Source organism: Phascolarctos cinereus, unplaced genomic scaffold (assembly GCF_003287225.1).
Source record: "Phascolarctos cinereus isolate Bilbo 61053 unplaced genomic scaffold, phaCin_HiC Scaffold_4;HRSCAF=312, whole genome shotgun sequence".
NCBI classification, from domain to species: domain Eukaryota; kingdom Metazoa; phylum Chordata; class Mammalia; order Diprotodontia; family Phascolarctidae; genus Phascolarctos; species Phascolarctos cinereus.
The window spans coordinates 617,241,179-617,251,038 of NW_027555847.1; the positions used below are offsets into that span (position 1 = coordinate 617,241,179).

The 9,860-nt window shown below is 36.1% G+C and overlaps 1 long non-coding RNA gene across 1 annotated transcript in view; it reads left to right on the forward strand.

The window, feature by feature from the left end:
* The window catches only part of LOC144456719 (uncharacterized), a 127,925-nt gene extending 118,923 nt beyond the window's left edge, over window positions 1-9,002 (forward strand). Inside the window, exon 3 of the long non-coding RNA XR_013485749.1 lies at window positions 8,886-9,002. This is a non-coding gene — a long non-coding RNA (uncharacterized LOC144456719). The remainder of the gene's footprint in view (window positions 1-8,885) is intronic.
* Window positions 9,003-9,860: the final 858 nt, after the last annotated feature.

The window sequence follows — 9,860 nt, forward strand, 5'->3', positions numbered from 1 at the left end:
AAATTAGAGATGAGCATGAAAGAAAACTGTATCAAACCTTATTTCTGTAAGTATTTTGATATGCACTATATGACTGTGGGTAACACACTGAAACAAATTCAACACAATCCCTCATTGTAAATGAGCAATATTCCTGGCATGAAAACAAAGAATGATGAATGAAGCTTGGAATGATTTGTCTATAGCTAAATCCCCTTATGTCTTCCTTGTTTTTTTTTTCCATTATTTGATTCCAAACAGAGCTGACGTGGAAGCAAGAGCCATGCAAAATCAGACTAAATTATTAAAATATAGCACTCGGAAATGTTTAAGTTGTATTACATATTAAAAAAGGCTATAATTACAGTAGGAGGAAAACTACAGGTATTTATTCATTGTGTTACTCTAAAACATTCTATTTCTTTCAATAATGTACATTGTTAAAAATGGAAGGTGAAGGGACATCATTGTTGCCTGTCTATTTTAGAAAGCCCGAGTTTCATATCCTAATCAATCTTGTAAAGAAGCTTAGAAAAAACAGAATTCTGTGTGTGTGTGGGGGGGGCCCGAGTTTCAGAGAGAGAGAGAGAGAAATAAAGAGAGAGAGCTGGAGTCTTTTGGTCCCTTTCTGAGAATAATGCTTTTAAATGCACAAAATAAATCACATATATTTACAAAGGAAACAATTGTTTTGAAATACAGTTATCAAAGTATTTTTTTTTAAGTACATGAATTCCAGGTTAAGAACTCCTGTTTTAAAAGGTAATGAAATAAAGATCTTATCTACTGGTGTTACAATTACTGTTTATCGTGGTCAGTGAATTAAGTATTTAGAAAGACAAAATTCTTCTTTTCCCTTTCTGAAAATGGGGAGGGTGAGGGATTAAAGTGGGAATTGCACAAAGTCCTAAGGTGTAAATTCATTGAAATTAATAAAATAACTATAGAGGTGGTATGGCCCAGGGGATAAAGTATGTAGTTTCAGGAAGGCCTCCATTCAGATCCTTTCTCTGACACTTACTAGTTGTGCTTTTTTTAAGTTTTAAATTTTGTTTCATTTTCCTGAATACCTCCATTGAATCATTATCCAACAATCTGTGAGACTTCAGCCAAGTCCATTAACCTCTCTGAGTCTCAGTTTTCTCATTTAACCTCTCTGATCGACAATGTAGAGGGAATCCTACACACTGATCTTTGACATATAAGAAAAAGGTTATTACAGGATCATGGATCCTAGATCAGGGGAACCACAAAAGCCACTGAATCCAATTGTGTCTTTTTTACTGAAGATGAGGAACGTTAATTTTTGGGTTTTTTTGCCATAAGGAAATTCTTTAATGGAAGTCTTCAGGGGAAGAAAAACAATATAAAACTCATGACCATTTGTGGAGAGGATTATAGGGAGTATTGTTACAAATGGGTTGGACTAGGAGATTCTGTGCTTTTGTCAACTTTCTTCTTTTTCTTTCCATATATATATAAATTTATATGTACATATGTGTGTATATGTATATATGTATATATGTATGCATGTATATATATGTATGTGTGTATATATATGTATATCTATATACACACACACATATATATATATATATACACACATATATATATTCTAGGAGTATAGAAATTAGTGATTACAAAAATAATTCTGTCTCCACTGACTAAAAGGAAAAGGATGTACCTGGGGATTTTTTTATGTATTATGAGAGCTCATGTCAAAATTCCCTACCTTTTCAGTTCCTCAATATAACTTTTTTAGTCATTGTAATACTTTGTTTAGGGCAAAGAAAAAAATTAATCAATAGTAATTTTTTTGGGCAGAAAATGGGATTCAATAATGGATTAAGGTACTTCTTTAAGAAGGTAAATAGCACCACTTTTGGGGGGAAGGGAGAGGTGTGGTGCCTTGACTTCTTGTGATTTCAATGGTGCCCTCTATTAATTATCTGTAACTTTTCTGGGACTTAAAGTCATAGAAAGTTGCTTGGGTCACTAAGAGGTTAGTTGACTTTCTCAAAGTCTGATGACTAATACATGTCCAAGGCAAGTCTCAAACCCAGGTCATCTGAGACTTGAACCTATCTCTCTAGTATATGTTGGTTCTCTAGTTTACAGATATTATAGAGGGATAGGAGATAGAATGAGCACAGTGCCTGGTACATAGTAGGTACTTGGTAAATGTCTATTTACTGACTGCCTAGCTCTAAATTTAGAAGTCACCATTTTTTCAATTCTTTGCTTCTGGTATACTGTGGAAAGGAGATGAATCCCAAGGTCATAGCATTAGTCCAGGAGATGCAAGATATAGTGGGACGTGTTCATTTTGAAGTCACAGAACATAGTTTTGAACACGTCCTTTGCCATGGTACAATGGAGAAATGTTTGTAGTCACTGGACTTGGGTTTAAATTCTATCCCTTGTCACTTACTGCAGTATCTTTGTCACCTTAAGCACATCTCTTGATGTCTCTGGGCATCAGTTTCCTCATTTATAAAATAAAGAAATTAGATTGGATGGCCTCTAAATGAAGAAGTTGAACCAGATTACCTTTAAGCTCCCTTCCAGTTCTCTCTACGATCCTATAATCTTACAGCCCTATAATTAGCCCAGTGTCCCAGGCCCAAAGGGACAGTTAAATCTAGTAATCAACTAGGATCCCATCATTATTTCTCTTTAGCCCAATTAAAGGGAACTATGTGTTTGGAAAGGGGGTTAGGTTTGTGGTGATAGGGAATTGAGAGGCTAATGCAATATTCAGACCTATTCATTCAAAGATCTGAAAGCACTTCATGAACTTTGGGTGTCACTGAGTCTGAGGGATTGGAACATGTGGTTTTCATTACTGGGATCCCTTTCAAGCTGCCCACAGATGAGAAAAACTATGAGACTCCATATGGTGTGGAACATCATATTATTCCACTATCAAAGGGAAAGGGATACATGGATTATGCTTTGGAGACTAGGTCCATTTTTAGCCATATGGAAACTGAGACAAATGAAATGGCTTTGTATCAGTTGCAAAATGTTGGTAGTAAGGGCAAAGGAGAGTTGTCATATAACATCAGTAGTTCTGAATGTTATAATGAGAGTTATGGCTTTCAATGAATAAGATTTACTTTATGAGCTGCACATGGGTATTCAGTGAAATTCTTGTTACTTCTTCCACTCATTTGACGTTTTCCTGATATAGTTACATACCTTTCCATGTGCACATGTCTTGTCTTCATGATAGAATTTTAACTTACAAAGGGGAATACATACAGTAATTCTTTTTATATCTTGTTACACTTAGTCCTTTCACAATCTGGCTCCCACCTACCTCTCCCCCCTTTCAAATTCTCCTCTGGGTACTATATGTTCCAGCCAAATGGGCATTCTTGCTGTCCCTTCCACATGACATTTCGCCTCCTATCTCTGGGTCTTTGCATAGAAAGCTGCCCCTGTGCCTAAAGTGCATTTTGTCCTCACCTCCATTTCTTAGGATCCTTGGCCTCTTTTGAAGCTCAGCCCTACACCACATTTAGCATGAGGTTTTTTTTTGTTTCCCCAATATCCCTTCTTTCTCTCCTTTGTGTCATATATGATTATACTGGTCATTGATAAAAAGGTTAATCAGCACAGGACCAAGCACAGACCCATGGGGCACAGCAACCACATAGTAGCTTAAATAAATTTTGTGTATACAGATATAATATAGATAGATCTATAGATAAGTGGACTATACATCGACATAAAGATAGAGATACCTATTTATCTATCTATCTGTACCTATCTATCTGGGATATATAGGGTGTTTGGGGAGGCTAGTACCTCTGGTGTGAGGGCTAGTTGAAGCCTTTTCAGGGATGCTCGTTAACCTTTGGTGTCTACCTGCCCCCCAATTCTCATCCATGGTTCCAAGAAGCTGCGGCATGCCAAGTGGCCACATCTGGTAAAACCATCTTGGCAGACAAATTAAACTATGTTGAAGGTAACTGACAGGCTTCAAACCCACCAGTGAGGTATGGGGATGTCTACCCAAGCATGTGAAGACTTCCGCTATAGGAATGGGCAGATGAGAACAATTTGTTACAACAGCATGGCTAAAGCATGCTCTGTGGAGTGTTTGGAGCTTGGTCAGATGTCAAAGACATCAACGTTATCCACTGCATCTCAAGCTATCACCAGTTGTTCTGATTTTTGTCTTGCCACTGGACTTCAATAACTCTGGAAGAGAGAATGAAGCTGATGACTCTGCACAACTTTGCCTAACTTAAATCCAATTTACATGAGTCAAGATATCACCCTGGGATGTCAATGGTCCTCTTTGAAAACAAAGAACAACAGGGGAAGCTAGGTGGCACAGTGCATAGAGCTCCAGCCTTGGAGTCAGGAGGACCTGAGTTCAAATCTGGCTTCACATACTTGACACTTAATTAGCTGTGTGACCCTGGGCAAGTCACTTAACCCCCATTGCCTCACCAAAAAGCAAAAAAAAAAAAAAGAAAACAAAGAACAACAGCAATCTATCTATCTACACCTCTCTCTCTCTCCCTCTTTCTTATCAATGTGTATGTATGTATATAAATATATATTTGCATACAACTATGTATATGTTTATGCATATATACATATGTATGAATGTATGTATATTTTTGTCCTAATCTATGATTTATGATTTTGTTAGTGACAATCTTCCATTGGCAAAACAGATAAACAATTACTTTTCAACTTAGTGTATTACAGAATTGCCTTGGACACTGAGAAGCTATCACATAGACAGAATGTGCTAGAAATGAGGCTTGAATTCATTTTCCAAAATCCTTTGGCTGCTAGTGCCTCTTCTCCCATGGAATTACCTTGTATTTAATTTGTATAATATATACAGGTTGTCACCCCTCCTTCCCCCAACTCTTTCAGGGTAGAGACTTTCTATTGGTTTTCTAATTTAAAAGAAATGCATATTCAGTTTGTTAATCCTTTCCTTTTCTATTTTATTAATGTATGTTTTTAGGGATATTATATTCCCTTGAAGATTGCTTTAGTTACATCCCAGAAATTTTTTAACATATTGTTTTTATCATTATTATTGTCTTTTTAATAATCATTATTTCTGTGGTTTGTTCTTTGACCTATTTGTTCTTTAGGGTATCATTGTTAAGTGTCCATTTGATTCTGTCTTTTATTTGTCTCCTCTACACTGATCATGATTTTTATTGTGTTATGATCTGTAAAGGCTGTGTTTATCATTTCTCCCCTTATACATTTGTTTGCAATGTTTGTTCCCTAACATGGTAAATTTTTTTGTGAAAGTTCTATGTAGTCCTGAGAAATACATGTATTCTTCAGTAGCCTCATTTAGAAGGTACATCTTTTAGCTCTAGTTTCATCAGCAATTTATTCAATTCGATATATTCCTTATTGTCTTTCTGTTGAATTTGTCCAAAACTGAGTGACAATAGTCTTCTGCTATTATTGTATCTCTGTGTATGTCTTCTTGTAATTCAGTTAATTTTTCCCTTTATGAATTTATGTGCTAATGCATTTGGAGCATAAAATTAATATTAATATTGGTTCATTGTTTATGATTCCCTTCACTATGTGTTTTGGCATTTGTAACATATGGTTGTCTTTTGTTTTATTTTGATTTTCTAAAAGCAATCTAGATTCTTTCAATTGGAACTTTGTTTTCTGTATTCAGAAGTTCTGGAAAGTTTTTTTTGTATTATTTCCTGCATGATGGTGTTCAGGTTTTTTGAATTAGGGGCATTCTGGTGGGCATGTAAATCTTCTATTTATCTCATCTTCAAAGATTAATGTATTTTGCTTGTTAAGGAATTATGTGTCTTTTAATGCTATTGCCTTTTGCTCCACTTCTTCTAACTTGTCCTTCCTTTCAGTTTATTTGTATTCCTAATCATTTATCTCTTTCACGTGGTATAAAAAGATTTGCCACTGTGAATTCAAGTTTTCTATTTTACTAATTATTTGTGGTATGCATATCATAAATCTGCCATTTGTTCCCTTTCAGAAAAATTTTCATTTCTTTCTTGAGGTATTTGGGAACATTCTGCTGTGGTTCTTTACTGTCTTGAGAACCAGAGATGTTTGCAAACTTTTAGATGTCTTGGTGCCCATCTTCCTTTCTATTTTAAGATCTTCCCTGTGGGTTTAACTGCTTGTGTTCTCAATTTTAATTAAGTTTTCTTCCGCCTGAAAGGTTTGATAGTTTTCAGTACTTTTCCTTGTTACTCATTTTCTGATTCCTTTCCTCTAGAGTTTGACCTCAAAGCTGCCTCATCCTCCTCTCACTTTGGGGAATTATTATATTTTTATCAGCCTCAGTCTCTGCCCCATTTTGGAGGGGACAGAACTGGCACAACTTATATACAAATCACCTTTCTTCAGGCTTAGTGCAGCCCACTTTCCCACTTATGTTGGCACCCTGCCCTAGTTTTTTTTCTTTTATTGTCTTTCTGCACACTGATGCAACATGCTACTATCCCAGGTAAAATGCTATATACTTTCCTACACCTCTTTCTCTTCCAGAAATGAGTGGACTGAGTTGAGCTGTGCTGCTTGTTACCACAAAATGGTGGAGTAAATGGCAAGAACAAGGTTTGTCAGCAGAGACTGTAGCAGTGAGGAAATTTCTACAGTCAGCAAAGAACAGATCCCAGAGAACAAGCTAGTGTCAGGGTCCACCCTGATAAAGAATGAGGCTAGTAAGATAGGGGGTGGTGAGTGAGTGGGTTAAGGGTTAGTCTTCTCTGCTATTAGTTCACAAGATTGTTATCTTATTGTTTCTTGCTGTCTTGGCCTGTAGGGACAAATGCAGTTGCTTTGCCTCTTAAGCATAATTCTTTTTGGGGGATCTTTTTGAGTGTTTGTTAGGACTGGAAAAATGTATAGTCCTCCATTTTGTCAATCATGAGACCCAGAAATTGCAGGAATCATTTTACTTTTGTCTTTACATCTATAGTACCTAGCACAATATCAAAAATGTAGTAGGCATTTAATAAACACTTGCTTACTAATTCCATTTATTTTGGTATGTGTCATCTACTTATTTGATAGATAGTTAAAAGTTTACATTTCTCTCCAAATAGAATCTAAGCTCCTTTAGGTAAGGAACTATTTTCATTTTTATCTTTGCAGCTCAAAACATCTTTCATAGTGCCTGGCACATAGTAGGTACTTAACAAATGTTTATTAATTGATTGGATATGGCTCAAGAAATGAGTTGACTGATTGAAAATCAGTCTCATACCTTAATAACATCCTGTTGTCTCAGAGTCATACCATCTCAGCAGCCATCTAGTTCTGACTACACAGGAGCATAACTAGTTTTTACGATATCCCTGACAAATGGCCATCCAGGTTTTGCTTGGAGAACTCCAGTAAGAACTCATTACTTTATAAGGCAGCCCCAATACCACTTCCAGATAGTTCTAAAAGGAAGTTTTTTTCCCTATTTACTTGACAAATTCTTCTGTTTTCTCTTAGTTCTGCCTGCTGGGGCCAAACAGAACAGGTCTCTGTTCTTAGCTCTTCTAACCATTTATGTGCTCAGAGACAGGTCACATATCCTCCTTAAGTCTTCTCTTTTCCCAGCTAAACAAATCTAGTGCCTTCAATTGATCCGTATATGGTATGATCTCAAGGCCTCCTATTACTCCTAGTTGCCCTATTCTGATCATTCTCCAGCTGACATAACATCTTTCTGAAAATCTTATGCTCTAGATGAGGTCTGACTATGGTGGACTCAGTCATAATAAGAAGTTCCTAGGACTATACATTATACGGATGTTACTTAATGCAGCCTAGAACTGCATCAGCCTTTTTATTGCCATATTATACTGGGACTGTTTACAAAAACAGACTTCAAACTGTGTTCAGAGAAACTGTTTTCTAGCTAAATGGTTTCTTATTCTTTGAAGCAGATTTTTTTTTCACCTCGAATGTAAGACTTTGTATTTAAATTGATTGAATTTAACCCAAGGTTCTAATTTGTCAATATCTTTTCGAATCTTGATTGTTATGCAGAGCATTGCTAACTCTCCCCGCTTCATGTCATGTACAAATATGATGAGCATTCTATATATGCCTTTCATAGTGTTATTTTTTTAAAAATGTTAAATAGTACAAGGCCAAGCATAGATCAGTGGGTCACAGTAAACAGATAGAAGCTGAAGTAAACTATATTTGCGTTATATGTACATGAATGTACATATATGTCCATACACGTATGCATATAGACTTACATGCAGGTTGTGTGTATGTGTATGTACATGTGAAATATTTGTACACATACAAATACTTATTTTGTAGGTATTTATGAGTTTACATATCTCTCCAAATAGAATCTAAGCTCCTTTAGGTAGGGGACTGTTTTCATTTTTGTATATGTGGGTATGTATATATATTATGTTTATATATGTTTGTCCCTACCCATGATTTCATTAGTATAGGTCACTCATGGTGAGTGTTCCCAGGACACTCAAAGGTTAAATAACCTACGCAAGGTCGCAGAGCCAGAATATGTCAGAGATGGATCTTGCATGAATCTTTCTGACTCTAAGGCTAACAGACTCTCTGTGCATCATGCCATGTATATATAAATATGGTAATAATAACTACATTTAATAGTACTTGAAGGTATGCACGATTATTTACTGTCTCACTTAATCCTCATCACCTGTAAAGATATTATCACCATTTTACACATGAGAACACTAAGGCTAAGGGGTCAAAGGATGTGTGTGGTTATAGCTAGGAAGTATCAAAAGCAGCATTTGAACTTATATTCCTAACTCAAAGTCATACACACTGTTCCACGTGCCATCTAGCTGTCCATTAAAACTCAACTCTCACCAATCTCATTACTTTTTAAATGAAATTTTAAACTACTCTAATCCCCATAGGTAATGGAAATGATTCTCTTGTCACCATTTCGGTATTTGGGGTGTTGCTGATAAGCAACAGGAAGGACTTTGAGGAAGAAGTGACCAAAAGAACTGGACATTTAAGGGAATTTCAGGTAAAAACCTACCTATCACTATCTTGCTTTTCTGGAAATGACCAAGTCAATATGTTAAAGGGGAAATTGTTGATATGAAAATTCTGGGTATTTATTGGGGATTCCCTTCCTTTCCCATACCTAAATAACCTAAATTCTAGGGTATTTAGAAGTTTTAAGGTCCAGACTTTTCTCTTTGTTCTTTGTCCCCTTTTGAAGTTTTTTTTTTCCTTTTAGGAAACATGAAAACTTCTTAAGTGCCCCCAATATTCCATTTATTGTGTGCTGTCAATAACACTTTATCCCCAGGAGTCCAAAGTCAATTTCATCCTATTTTATGTTATTCTTTCATCTATTACAGCCTCCTTGTTATGATACCCCTGTGAACATGGATCTGCTCTTCTTTATTTTGACCTCCTGAGCCCTTCAATCTCATTCATACCTATTATATCTATCAATAGGGCTAAGTTACTTCTCTCCCAAGTCTCATCTATAAAATAGAAATAATAATATTTACTCTATGTCCCTCCCTGAGTTGTTGCAAAAACCAACCAAACAAATCACATTATAATCCTTAAAGCACTACTGTATAAATGTGGGGCAGCTAGGTTGCACAGTAGATAGAGTTCTGGGCCTAGACTAAGGAAGACTCCTCTTCCTGAGTTCAAATCCAACCTTAAGACACTTACTATCTGTATGACCCTGGGCAAGGCACTTAACCATGTTTGCCTTAATTACTTATCTTTAAAATGAGCTGGAGAAGGAAATGGCAAACCATTCCGGTATCTCTGTCAAGAAAAGTCCAACTCCTTGAAAACCCATTGTAAGTTGGATGTGACTGAAAAGTAACTTAACAACAACAAACATACATGTGAACTTT